The following is a 15,304-nucleotide window of genomic DNA, read 5'->3' as shown; positions in this document are numbered from 1 at the left end:
TTACAGGCTTTAGAGGGGTGACGAGGATCACCTCTCCAGGAAGCGGCCGCCGTTGGGCATAACTGCATCGCAACGTCCCGCTCCACCGGAGGGATAGCCTCGTAACCCTTCACCGCTCCCCCATCAAGTGTAGTGAGGGGGGAGGAGCTACTCAGGCGGTTTCTGGCAGAGAAAGGTGCCATCCATGCCCTCGTAAGCTCCTCATGCACTTCAGGAAAGAAAGGAACCGGGGCGGAGGACTGAGAACCAGTACGGCCCGCACCGATATACCAATCATCCAACCGAGGCGGCTCGGGACACGGTGGAGGGTTCCACACGAGCCCTACCGCCTCGGCGGCCTTTTTCAGCATAGCTGACATTTCTGGATCTGGCTCGGGCAACACTGGTCTCCCGGAGGGAGGCAGTGCAGCCGAGTCGTCATCTCCAGAGTTCAGCTCCCCCTCTGATGCTGCGATTGACACCGTATCCCCTGGAGGGGCCCCAAATGACACGGCTGGCCTGTCCAATACAGAGGGACCAGCGGGATCAATGGGGAGCTCCACCGGTTGCGGTGTGAAAGAGGAGTGAGGGACCCACGGGGCCTGGCCGGGCGGATTACCCCTCACTGTGATCCTCAGATCACCCAGCTTGTGATGGCACCCCAGTCTTTCTCTGGGAAGATAACCCAGAGGAAGAACAAGGGCGGGGCCCAGAGGTGGGGACTGCACCAACGCTTTTGACGAAGGCGAGTCTAGATCTCAACACCGAGATGGTCATGTTCCCGCAGTGAGAACATGAATCATCCACGAAAGCTGCCTCGGCATGCTGTAAGCCCAAACATACGACACAACTTTCGTGACCGTCAGAGGGGGATAGTGCCAGACCGCACCCAGAAACGCACGGATGGAATGGGATCTTGAAAAAGACGCACTCACACCCGTGTTGCTCTTTTAGGAAATGGGACCGTCACCAGTGCCGGAGCACACAGGGAATGACCGCGGCAAACACTGAATAGTCTTTCAACCAACAGTGAAGCACTCACTTCTCGCCCTCTAACCAACCGTCAACACACAAACAAACAATAGAAATTTGATGCTGTTAAAACAGCAGTTGAGAGCTGAGAAGCTCGCGATCACCGCTGCACCACGCTGTAGAACACCAACACTGGAGAGGTCTTCCCGTAAGAACACCGACACACTCGCTCGTTGAATACAACAGCACTCTTCAGAGACATCAAAGACGAACGGCTCCCAAGCGAAAGGCAACTAGTGCGTGCATCCACTTCCGTATTTATACCCGCGCCGCGGGGGCGGAGTGTGTGATGCAAATCACGCACGCCAAATTCCATTGGCTCGTTCAATAGTAATCGAAGATGATAGGCTCCCTAGCGTGATCCCATATCAGTCGACGTCGACTACGTCTGACGTTATCGACTGAAAGGGAAGTAAAATTAAACTAAATGAGCAACTTCCCATTTTAGTCACAGGCTTCGAAATGCCTTAATTTTTATTAGCAATCTTTCAACCTCTTGTGCTAAATTACAGTACCGTAATTAATTATGAAATCGTGCCATATCTTAATTTGCATAAGATACTGTTTGGACTAACCCTATGTAGCAGTTACTCACCTTGAAGCTGTGTGTTGACAATGTAAAATAACTATTTACATTTTTGATGGTAATGAAAATGTGCATTTCACAAATGGGACTACATGCAACCACACACACACACACAGACACACCACACACACCAAATAAGGGAATTGAGATATTCTTAAATATTGTTGTTTTTTGTAATACATTTGTTGTTCATTTGCCATTTCTGTTACTCATATCAAAATAGAGTTTAAGCTATGACAATTGAACTATACCTAACAAAACAAATGAAGTGTACTGTGACATTTTCAGATTATTTTATTATGAAGTTTGGCAATCTGTGACATAACTAGTTTGTGGGACTGTTTTTATCAAGGGGATGGTTAAAAACTTCCAGTTAAACTTTATTTGATAATCAGTAAATCCAAAATCAGAATTTAATATGGACATAAATCACATAAGGAGAGTTAACATATGGACATTAGCAAAGTTAATAGTATATTTAGACTTTGATAAAGGTAATGTATACCTGTATAACAACAAGGAAAATAGAAAGGAAATTATACATACATATTTACACATTTAGGAGTAATTTGTAGCCTTAAATTAGTAAGTTTAGCCTATTACAAACAACGTGAGTACGCACTGTAATTGTTTCAGTTCATTATGGGTGTTTTTCAGGTCAGTCCAGATATCATTGACCACACTGTTCATATCATTGACCACGTAATTTACATAGCACCTTAATCCTTACAAAAATGCTTATTGTGTAGGTACTGATAACGGCAAATGCGAACATTACTAAGCACACAGGAGCACTTTTATTTAAGTCATGGCTACCGAACAAACATTTTGAAAATCTAATTAAACAGCATACCAATGCCTAAAGCTCCTTAATTACACTTCCGAGGTGTAACTAAGGAGCTACGTTACGTAACTTCCGCCGAGAGTGAACATAATCCCGAAACGCGTGTATATAGGCCTACTTGTTAAAATCGCCTTATTAAATTACCACCTGTTTGGTTTTCAAATAAGCCACATAAATTCAGTGTAATATATGCTTCGGCTGCAGTTAAACATTAAGATATTCTCCTGATATGTGTTGAAAATGACACATATATTGAGTGACCGGACTGTGATGCTGATTTGTTTTCAAGCTCCGAAAATATCTAAAATAAACCAAAATCATTACTTTTGCATATCATACAACACCTACATACAGTGTAAGTACTAGTTCGGCTGTACTATATATTTAATATATTCAGTGCATACATCTTTTTACAACCCTATTCACAGCCTAACTTTGCAAACAGGAAAAACTAAAAATATGATACTAATTAGTATCAAGTGCCATGGTGCGGCTAGAGGGAATTGTAGTTTAAAAATATATGGCTCAATATACTGAAATTGGAATTTGTAAATAATGATGTAAGAGTACATTGATGGGTTTAATGGGGTGGGAATCACATTTGTGTAATACAATTTTAAATACCTTACTGTTAAATAGGTGAAAATCAAGTTTGACCATTTTTGAGAGCACCCGCTCTTGGTAACTCTATCCATATGGGTATAGTCATATAGCTGAAGTCAAGATCAATTTATAACAGTTGGTTTCATGTCTGTAGCCCCTTCTGTTCCTGAATGACAAGCTTTCTAACATGCACCAAGGTCAAGGTTCAGAGGTCAATATTTCAAAGCAGGAGCCATTTACAACCTTCAGACGGACATATGTTACTCTCCAGGTCGAGCCCTTTCCAACAATATATTTGGTTTAGTCCTACGACAAAGTTTAAATTTTAACTTTTCATGGACACAGCCTTGGCTCAGGCATAGTTTCAGTGTGGACTTCGAGGCCTGACCTCAATTTTTATATATATTTTTTTAGAAATTTAGTATTATAACAATACTGCACATATGTATGTACCGTAGCCAAGCAACAAACAGACTTTCTGAGTGTTTTGGCCAGAGTCATAAACTTATGAGCATCAGGATTAGTCTAAAAGATGCAATTAGGTGTCCAAATAGTACGTTCAAATGATGTCAGTGGTGGATGACGTTTTCAGATCATTTACTTAAGTAAAAGTACTAATAATTTGCTGGACAAATACTCTGTTACAAGTAAAAGTAAAAGTCAAAATAACGCATTGATAATGTTACTTAAGTAAAATTATGAAAGTATAATCAGGAAAATGTAAAGTATTGAAAGTAAAAGTATTCAAAGCAGAAAGAAAAACATTGTAATATTATTATCATGATATTATTATTCCTCATGTGTTGCTGATTTATTTATTTATTATTAATCGAGACCCCATAGCCCAAAAGTAACACCTTCACACTGCTTGTTTCATCAGTCTAAACCTAAAAATGTTTAAAAATATATATTAAAATAATCAAAATGAAAAGAGGAAAATCTTCACATTAGTGAAGCTGGAACCATGAAATGAGTTTACATGACATGACTTAAACAATTACCTAAATAGCTGGCAATTCAAGTTCTGTCGATCAACTAATGTACTAGCTGTACTTGTATAAACTGTTGAGTACCTTAATTTATACTCTTCATATTGTTTGAGTGCAAAACTCCACCTTTGTAAAGTAACTAAAGCTGTCAGATGTAGTGAAGTAGAAAGTACAATATTTCCCTTTGAGATGTAGTGGAGTTGAAGTACAGTATAGAAGTGCCATTCAAGTACAAGAGTACAGCTTTATCATGCAGTGTAGCTGTGAATAAAAGTCTGTATCAAGTTACTGCTAATGCAAACTGAACATTTCCTGCTGCAGCAGCTTCTAGCATTTAACTGGCAAATCACAAGTTGACTTTTATTTTGAAGTAGTCACAGAAATGCAATCTGTTTGTGTGTGAGATTTACGCGTCAAAAATGCATCTACACAAGACAACCGTCATTTTCAACAGTTTTCTGAAAAGAAACTAACCAAGTACAAATTCCAGTAATTTGTACTTAATTACAGTACTTGAGTAAATGTACTTTACTGTCCACCACTTAAGGATTTAACTGGCATATTAAGTTCACACAACAGACAATTCCATCAAATGGGTTTATTACAGTAAGAAGTAATTATTTTTATTTAAATACATTCATACAGGACAAAAGAATCCTGATACAGCATGCATATACACTGAAAAGCCATAGATTTTGCTGATAAGACAGTTAAACTAAAACTTCTAACAAATGCTATTTGACGGTATTCAGTTTGCTACAACTACAATTAACTACAAAATAATATGGGTAGTATATGCATATTGCATACAATATAAATCCACATATATTATATAAAAATATATTAGAATTATACTTGTTAAAATTGCACAGACTGCCATTGAATCTTCATTAGATTTTTCCATGCAAAGATGATGACAATTAATTATTTAAAGCAGCAATAAGCAGTTTTGGTCTGAAACCAGCAAGCTCAAATGTAAGAAGAGATAAATAAATCTATTTTTTTTAAATAAAAATATTTACAGAATCTCCACTTTCTAGCAATACTTTCATGTAGACACTTTGGTACGGCTATTTAAAACAAAGGCAAGGCAAGTTTTTTTTGTACAAATCTCCAGTTCCTCTGTTTTGTTTGGCAGTGGTCTTTAGGTGTCTTCTTCCTCAGACTCGGGGCTGGTGAGGCCATTGTCATCCCACTGTATGGAAAATCACATTCCATAGTGGCTATACGGCTGTATGCATTAACAGCCTGTTTGTGTTGACTTCTAAGTGAGTGACCGCTCTGATTGAGGACACTGTTGAGCCCATGTGTAGCGTCCTCTGTCAGGTCAACGAAACCTGTAGGAATTGTGGAAAAAAATAGAAAGAGAAAGATGACACATCAGACAAAACATGACATTTGTAACCATTTTTGCATTTTACAATGCTGAATTTGCAACTTCAACATTATCTTTTAGTCATTATATTTACTGTATTTACAACTTTTACATTGTGCACACTGGTGCCAAATAGCTGGTCAGCTCAGTGCCTGATCACAACTCAATGTATAGAGTAGAGTTTCCAGGAGATATATTTCTATATATATATATTATAAATTAATACATGATACTAAAATCTAAAGATCTTGTCCATACTGCTGGTTTTGATGCGCTCCAAAGTCTGTCCTCTGAGTGACTCCACTTCTACACTTGCTTCAGAAGGTACTTGATGTGCTGAGACATCTCCTTTACCAGGATGCTCTGCTCCTCCTCCAAGCGTTTCAGCAGCATTACCTGGTCGAAGATAGATCTCTTCAACCTGAAGGTGTTGCCTTTGGTTGGGGAAAGGAATGAAATAGTGGAAAATAAATGTTTATATTATATAAGTATAACAGAATTATCTTATTTCTGAGAAATCTTTTCAGCGACAGCATTAGTTCTGTAGAATATAAACAATTTCAAAATATGAATACAAGTCACAATAATATAATTTGTTTTTTTATAATATAATTTATAATATAATTTAAAATATATATTTTTATTTCAATGTATCATCCCATTCCTGTGTTGTTGCATGACAAGTAACAAAAAAGACAATGGTAAATATGGAAATGTGGTTGGAACCATTACATGTGAAGATCAAAAAGGGAATCAAATCTGTAAAGCCAATGTAAAGTGATGTCATAGGCTTATACTATGGAAATCAACTAAAAGAAACTAGCAATTCATACATATCATACCATCTTCATGTCTCTCCTATGGTAGGATGTATCCCTCTGTCAGACTGCAAGCCAGCTCCTCATCAGTCGGATCTCCTTCCATTACGGTGTTGTATTGCAAGACCTTTTCTCGAAGCTTCTTCTTCAACTCTGTCATTTTCTTTCTCTTTCTTTGTCTTGCCTGGTTGCTATCTGCCAGTGGCGTAGCAAGTCAGTCCCGGGCCCATATGCAAAATAAAATGGTACGGGCCCCCCTAACCCCGCCCCCAAGTACATTGAAGATAAATTTATGATACATTTATAGACGTTCACTGTAGTGTATCAAGAAAATACCATACCAAACAATATCATTAAAAAAACACTCTACCCAACAACTTTTCACAACCAGAACGGAACAAAAACAAGTCTAAAACCAACCAAGGCTCAGCCAATGTCAATATTAATGAACTAATGATCTTGGCACGGCGGCCCAAAATGTAAAAACTACTTACTCATTTTAGTTGCATTCTCCGGGCCTTTCTTTCGACTCTTGGCACCTCATCAAGCTGTCAGCAGCTGCATTGTTGTTCTCATCCAAAGACATGCAACTGCTAATATTAGCTGGCAAAACTTCACTCTCACCTTCAACATCGTTGTCATTCGCACTAGGTCGGCACAAAAAACTGTCTATTTTTGGTAGTTTTTGTGTCGCGACTAACTTCTCCACCTTCTTTTTTCTCTTTAAGGCCCCACTTTTATGTTTGTATTTTTCCATCCTTTCCCATCCAATGTTCGATTAGCTAGTGGCTAGTATCCTCTCTCACACTGTTTTCTTTTTTTAATTTGACGCGGCGATGCAGTCATATAAAAAATGACGGCACAGTTCTACGGCAGCCGCCGGGTGCAAAAAATAATAAACGCACACAACAAGAAATGACGGAGAAATTAGACATTACGGAGACACAATAAATTATTACACATGACATGCATACAAAAATATATTTATTGTGGTTACTCTTTAAAAATGAATTATCTCATTTTAATTAAAAGTTTCCCATGGGCGGGGCCCCCTATCGGCCCGGGCCCATTTGCACGTGCATACCTTGCATGCCCAGACGCTACGCCACTGCTATCTGCAAATCGAAACGAAAAGAAAACTGTCATAATCCCAGAATATTATTGTTTTTTTGAAGTATTATTAATTTAAATAACATTAAGCAATGTTAAACATTACATAATGTTAACATTAAACATATTTAAATAACATTGTAACATTAAATAACACATCTGTGTATACTACCAAGCAGACTTGTAAATAGGAGAAAAATGTCTGTACAACAGTGAGGTTACAATCTTAGAAGATAACTGACCAATTTTAAGCACTACCCTCCCCTCAGTTACTTAAAATTAATAAAACATGATTATTATCAAAATAGTCGCATTTTTTTTTCTGTAACATGATTAAACAATTAATCAACAAATAGTTTCAGATCTAGCTGTAGTTGGTGCATTGAGGGAAAGGGGCAGTGTTTAGGATCTCAATTATAATTTACCCTTACTTTTACATATCTGTGGGCTAACACTTGATGAAGGTTATGTCCCTCTTTCTTCTGTTCCAACCCATGGCCTGTCGCGTTAGCATGTTCACTCTTCCTAATGAAAACAATAATGCACCCACAAGCCAAAAAGTAAGATTTCACATCCAAAAGGCAATAAGAGAAACCCAACAGACATGCCTAAACCCTATCACTAAAAGTTAGTTGAACTGGTAATTACCTTGAAGTAATACAATGATAACTTTCATAAGAACAGAACAGAGAAACTTTGTTTTTTAATTCCCTGTAAAAACACTATTAAGTATTTATTATTATTTATTTAGGCTACCACAGCGTGTAGTGTAAGTGTAACACCAACCAGCCTTTGTCATCTATTTTGTGACAAGTGCTGCCCTGGACAGAAAGCTGTTCACCTAAAATAAATAATACAATCAAATTTTGGTTTCTATTACTTAAAAATATTACCTACACACCACAGATCTTGACCTTGTGGTTTAACAGAAAACATGTGTACTGTATTATTCTACAAATTTGGGACCCCTTACACATGCATGCATTTTGAGAAAAAAAAAAAACTGAACTGCCTATTCTTTATTTTAACTCATACATAAAGGATGTGATTTATCCCTCACACCAGCCGTGTTACTTAGATGACAAATAAGTACCTTTTGGTATTATGGTTTCTATTAAGACTCTTTGTAGCCACAATTAAAATACTGACAATAATACCATACCTGCTCCACTTCCCGGCTTCTGCCACCCCATCTCACCTGCAGGGTGGATAGTTGGCTCAGGGTCGATAGTGGGCTCAGGGTGGATAGTGGGCCCGGGGTGGATAGTGGGCCCGGGGTGGATAGTGGGCCAGGGGTGGATAGTGGGGCCGGGGTAGATACTGGGCTCGGGGTGGATAGTGGGCCCGGGGTGGATAGTGGGCCCGGGGTGGATAGTGGGCCCGGGGTGGATAGTGGGCCCGGGGTGGATAGTGGGCCCGGGGTGGATAGTGGGCTCGGGGTGGATAGTGGGCCCGGGGTGGATAGTGGGCTCGGGGTGGATAGTGGGCCCGGGGTGGATAGTGGGCTCAGGGTGGATAGTGGGGTTTAAGGTGCAAGGGAAAAAGATTAAGAATGATATATTCAGTATCTTGGAGAAGTGGCTTAATTAATTAAAAGGGGTGAAATTCACCATGTGTAACTTGTTTTATATTGTGCACTAATTACAAAAAACATTTTACAGATGTGGTGCAATGCAAGATGACTTACTTTCATTTCCTGGGTGGTAGAGGGTGAAGCTGAGCCTGAGAGTCTATCGTAAATAGTGTAATAATTTGCTGGTCTGTTGGGGTAGGCTCGTCTTGTGGGATTAGCTGGTCTAGGGGGAGGGGCTTGTCTTGTGGGATTAGCTGGTCTAGGGGGAGGGGCTGGTCTTGTGGGATTAGCTGGTCTAGGGGGAGGGGCTGGTCTAGGGGGGGGGTTGCTGGTCTTGTTGGGGCTGGGGCACATCTGTTGTGAAGTTAGCAAAAATATAAATTCTGTACACATTGTCAAAGAAATCAACAACAAACACCAATGACCTATACATAAAACTTATCTTACCATCCAGGTTGATAATGAAGTCATATGCCTGCTTCATGCTGGTTAAAAAAAGTGTGTTGTTTTGCGTCGGTGGTAGATGCGTGACTACATCTGCCACCAACTTGCCTGTGCCCTTGTGCCTCTGGCTGATGAACAATATGGGCATATAGCCCAAGGAAGAAAGTTTTTTGACCTGAAATGAAATAAAGTAATAAACACATTTCCAATATATTATGTTGCTACATTACTACATATGTGGCAGTCCATCTACTATTTAAATACCCAATCTGGCAAAAAAATGTTTTAACGCTTTCAACAAGTGTTAGCCATGTGATGATTAAAGACATATTGTAAAATTAATACACAGAAATATTCATTCATGAGGATTTCTTAAATTGCAACTGTCAGTGCTCGATTTTGTTTGAAAATAATTAATCAGATGTTGTGGCAGTAATGAAGATAGCGTTTACTCCACTGACTTTGAATCAGAAACAGAGGGCAGTTTACTTGGTGTATAAACTAGGTACTACTTGATTCATAGTTCATCCCTATTCCTAGTGCCTGCCATCGGCAGTAAAGTAAAGTATTTTAAGATAAGTGTTGGCTAGAATATTGCCTACTTATATTAGTATTTATATTAGTATATTAGTATTTATATACTTATATTAGTAGTTATATAATTATATATCCTACTTATGTACATACACCAATGCATTTTCAAGATTTTTTTCACAACAGAAGTACGCCTGCATAAAATGAAAGTATCTTTAAATATTGTGCATGGGGAGCTTTTTGGCAAACTGTTTATCAGAGCAACTTGCATTTGATGTACATTTATCACTTGAGTTTCATGTGTGCAGCAAAAGCAGTTTAATAGGGATGTATGGTGTGGTTTTTAAATGATTGTCTGTCTAAAATTTCATCCTGACAAGATTTGCCAACTTCCAACATCCAGGCACGCATGTGACGCCTGGTACACAACATGGCTGCTATGTCTTCTGTCTGTCAACAAACATGGTACCCACAGAAAGTACTCAATAAAAGTTTCCACAATTGTGTTCATATTCAAGCATGTATATTCCAGGTATTTGTCTGCATACATGCGTCAGAGAGAAGGAAAATATATATAAAGCAAATATTAAGTCAATTATAATTAATTATAATTAATCCTGGACCTGCCTCTAAGGTCATTTTTAATTATTTTTTTCCGATCTATGCTTCTACAAATCAGGATCCCCTTAGGACAGACAGATGGATGTGCATGTTAATGTAAATACTGTATGTACTTTGGGCTTAATATTGATTACAACTCAATTAATGAAGCATGAGCATTTTTACTTACAGCTATTTGGGCAGAGGCCACCACCCGCGATGCATTTTTGCTTCTGATGACCCTCTGGCCCCAGTCATCATTAATTTGCTCAGTTTTTAATAAACGCTTGCTTGGCAGTGTGGCAAAACAAGCACTGCAGGTTTTGCGGTTGGCCTGCTGACGTACATGGCAGCTTGGGCAAGGCCTGAATTTTTGCTTTGTAATTCTGAAATGTACACACATACAAAAAATATAAATATTAAATATCACACAGGGATCCAAACACACATAAGGACAAGAAAGACAGAGCTAGTCAATATATTAGCATGTGTTATAGAGCAGTAGGCTATGCTTAACGTATCACTTTTCTAACATTATCAAAGGTAGTACTAGATCTGGATGTTTGCAAGCTGGCAAATTATCTAAGTACAGAAAAAGTATGAAACAGAAAGTCGCCAAGCGAGTTATTTGATTTCCTGTAGTCATAAACCATCTTTGAATACTGGCATTCCTCACAAAACTTAAGTTTGATTTAATCTTTAAAGGATTTTGATCTAAAATTTAAGGAACCTGCAGAGAAAGAGAAGAAGAAATCAAAAAATAGATCACCGAACTACATATTACAATATGAATAACTACTAGGCTAAGAAGTTAAGTATGCTGCTCTTGTTCATTTATGCAATGACAATATCATAAAAAATGAATGACTTTAAAAAGAAGTAATTGTGTGAAGCAAGGGTTCTATCATAATATTTTGAATACATCCTTGTTCTGTCTTAATTCAAAATGATAAACAAACAGGAATAACTTGATCAGGGTAGGCCTACTTGTATAAATTTTGTCTTGCCAGACTTAAACTGTTATAATAAATATATATATATATATATATATATATATATATATATATATATATATATATATATATATACTATCCCCCAATAAGCATTTGCATGTCCACAATTAATACATTTCTAAAAAAAAAAAACATGTTGTGTGTGTGTATACACACACAACATGTGTGTATACACATGTTGTGTGACAATTGACAATTTTGAAAGTTAACTCAAATTAAGATTACAGTGATTCACCAAAGACCAAAATGGGTGGCTCAGAAAAAAGGAAAAGTTCCGGAAAGAAGGCTGGAAAGTCCGAACCAACTGCACATGCTAACTTGGCAAAAACAGCAGCAGTTTGCAGGCGACCGAAAGTTCTATTAAAGTCTCCTCTAGCGACTTGGGTGCAGACAACATGCACGACTATCATAAACAAGGTAGTGATCCAGAAGGATTTATGATGGTGGAGGAAGAATTTCCGTGTCTCCCTGAAACTCCCTGTAAATCGCCAGCCTCCAAACAACGCAGAATTGTGGATAAAGATACATCGGTCATCCTATCGCAGATCTCGGACCTCTCTCGGCTGGTGCAGGATAGATCGGATGCTCTAGAGCAGCGTTTCCCAAACGGGGTGCCGCGGCACCCTGGGGTGCCTTCTGGCGAGAGCAGGGGTGCCGTGTAAAAACTCCATTAAACATTTTAAAATTGCTAAAATGTGTAAAAAAAAAAAAAAAATTTATCATCAATCTCGCATCGTCGAAAGCGTCTAATAACAACAAATAATGCACACAAATTTATAATAAAAAATGCAAATCATAAGTTTTCTGCGTTCGTTGAATTGCGGGGGTTCCGCATGATTTCATTCTCGTGCTTCATTCCCAGCGTCCACACATAAAGCTGCCTGTTTTTCATGGCTTGTTACGCTTACGGTCAAATACACACGAAACAATTTCACAACGTCCGTCTTGCCGCATATTCACAAACACATCGGTTATGTCCGTGCTGCTGTCAACGGTAACGCGTGCGATTAATGTTTTTCAGTTTTACGCGTTAAAAAATATTTAAACACAATTGGGTCATTCTTCATTTGTGGTGGCAAGTGGTGTCCCTCTACTTTACAACAGTTGAAATGAACTTTAAATACCAATAAATTATAAAATGTTTTCATTTTTGTATTCTGTAGGATAAACACAATTTGTGCACTATTAATAAATAATTTTTAGTTTTAAAATACATATTTAATTGAGTTTGAGAGATTGCATTTATAACAAAATATGTATGTTCCCACCCTATCTCAGAGAGATATCATGGAATTTAATTACAACAATATAACATTTTTAACAAAAAAAAAATGGTTATATTATAAATATAGTTTTTATTTAACATGTACAATTTTATTAAATTGTTTTAAAAAATACATATTTTGCAATATTCACGAAAAAAGTAGTGTTCCCCAAATTCATGTCTGTGGTGTTACATCAATGGATGTCGCCCCTTTAAGAAAAGGGGGAAATCTGTTTGGACTACTTCCTGTGTGTAAAGGTCATTGCAGGTGCTGGTTGATCTGAGGGGTGCATGGTCAGTACATTCTTTCTTATTCATTTTCTTAAAGTTAGCTAAATTCCTGACAATTTCATGTGTCGCACTTTGTTAGTGTCTGTGGTGTTATGTTGATAACTTGCAGATTTTACATATTTTAATAAAAAATTTGATAAATGCATACTTATTAATATTTCTAGAATGTCCTCTGATCTTGAAATCATCATGATGGCAGCCTCCATTTTAGAAAAGTCTGGATTTAGGCTAATTTGTCTGTGGTGTTACTGTCTGTGGTGTTAACGTCTTTCCTGGTAACACCACAGACTCTATAGTAACTCCACAGACAATATACCAATAATGTTGTATTTTTAATACAACACACAGGACATCCGTAATCATATAATTACTTGTAATCCTACTCATGATTAATTTCATTATTTTGCTCAATAAACTTTTAATTGTTAAACCTTTTATGCAATATGTCTGTGGTTTTATATTACGTCTGTGGTGTTACTTCAAAACGTATCCGACATTTCTTTCCTTCAGAGCCATTTAATCTTATAATTTAATGTTTTTAGACTGTAAAATGGTTTTAATATTTTAGAAGAAAGACTATAAATGTAGCACAGACCATTTTTCCTGCCTTTTTTATGTATATACAATTAAAAAAAAAAAAAAAAAAACTTTTCTTTGGCAAAAATAGGGGAAGATGAACAATTAAACATTTATTTCAAATAATTATATTTAAATTATCAATGAAACTGAGTCCTTAAAGTAATTTATTTATTTATTAATTATTACCTAAAGTTGCATATGCCTGTTTATTTAGAATTAATCAAAATGTTACTTAAAATATTGGTAACACCATAGACATAAGTGGTTGTTTCACTAGTGTTTGATTCAAATTATTTAAAAATCTAAATGTTATTAAGCTTCAATTTTAATTGATATAGAATATTAAACTAATTTTAAATGCATAGCAATACATTTTATTAAAAGAAACCAAACAAGCATTTTTACAATTTCTGCCTCTCATTTGCCACCCCAATTGAAGAATGACCCAATTAATGCAGCATCCGTTTTTTCTGTTATCCTTTGGCTAGCCTTACATTATATAATCACGTTCTTATTCATACAAATGCTTTTAAACCATGCAACCGCGAAAAGACAAAAGAGAACGCGCTGTCTGTGAATGTCCTGCTGACACAGGACGACGCGCATCGCGTGCCAGAATCGACTTTTCTTTCGTGCTTGAACGAATAATAACACACAGTTATGCCAAAATGTCCGTTTTGTTGAGTATCCTCATGAGAGCAGTCTTAAATTAGTTAAAATCTTAAATTAGAGTTGTGAGAAGATGGGACGCGTGTGAGATAAACAAGTGCAGCAGTGACAACAGAATCAAAGAACAGGTAACAGAGAAAATTACTCACTGCTCTTGACTAAAGAACGCTTGTAGCTTTAATAAGGATTCATCTATATTTAATTTATTATTTATGCAGTGAAGACTGTAAAGTGTTTGATAACTTTATTCAATTTCTGTGTATTTCCTGACATCAGTAGCAGTATTGGTATCAGTGATACTGGGCTTCATTCATAAAAAAGATGCCATTAAACAATTATTTAAAATATACTGTCTTTATGTTATTTATACATTAATTTGGAGATTAACTGTGAAATTATTACATTATAAAATATATTAAAAACAAGCTATCTTGTGCAATTATAACAAAATTATCCCATTATAAAAACACAAATAGGCCTATTGGCCTACTGAGTGAGCAAACATTTAGGTGAGATTTGCAATGGTAATTGAGCAATGTTTTGCTGAATTATGAATAAAAGCCTTAATTAAATATGTCATCATGTAAAGTGATCTCTGCAGAAGAAATTAATGATTTCCTAGACTTTAAATGGATGGACAAAAAAATTGATAATATTAAAAAATATCTATATGATAGTAGGCCTATTTACGGCAGTTATTCCCTGTGGTATTGAAAATCAATACATTTCAAGGTATAGTATCAAAGTAGTATCGTGACAACACTAGTGTAGGGTGCCACACATTTTTTATATTTTCAAAGGGTGCCACGACTGAAAAAAGTTTGGGAAACACTGCTCTAGAGAAGTTGGTGGAAAGAAATTCACAGGTAATAAATGAAATGAAAACAGAAGTCAGTGTCAACACAAAACAAATCTCCGATTTGAATAGCCCTCCTAACGTTGTTGGAGGGCTATTCCCGCAGATGGAATTTAAGAATTCAGGGGATCCAAGAGAAAAATGG

The 15,304-nt window shown here is 37.1% G+C and overlaps 1 long non-coding RNA gene across 2 annotated transcripts; it reads right to left on the bottom strand.

Moving 5' to 3' along the window:
- Window positions 1–4,671: 4,671 nt before the first annotated feature.
- On the bottom strand, window positions 4,672–10,869 carry LOC143714558 (uncharacterized). 2 transcript variants are annotated; one of them, XR_013195538.1, is made up of 6 exons: window positions 10,678–10,869; window positions 8,093–8,177; window positions 7,768–7,861; window positions 6,251–6,421; window positions 5,667–5,842; window positions 4,672–5,370 (listed from the first exon to the last, which is right to left on the bottom strand). It is a non-coding gene; the product is annotated as an uncharacterized LOC143714558 (long non-coding RNA). The 2 variants fall into 2 exon arrangements; XR_013195537.1 differs by lacking the exons at window positions 8,093–8,177; window positions 10,678–10,869 and adding an exon at window positions 8,499–8,942.
- Between the last annotated feature and the right edge of the window lie 4,435 nt (window positions 10,870–15,304).

The sequence above is a fragment of the Siphateles boraxobius genome, unplaced genomic scaffold (assembly GCF_051911475.1).
Source record: "Siphateles boraxobius isolate OS27281-9 unplaced genomic scaffold, OSU_SipBor_1 55, whole genome shotgun sequence".
NCBI lineage: Eukaryota > Metazoa > Chordata > Actinopteri > Cypriniformes > Leuciscidae > Siphateles > Siphateles boraxobius.
The sequence above is the reverse complement of the archived record's forward strand: the minus strand, read 5'-3'. Positions and strand labels throughout refer to the sequence as shown.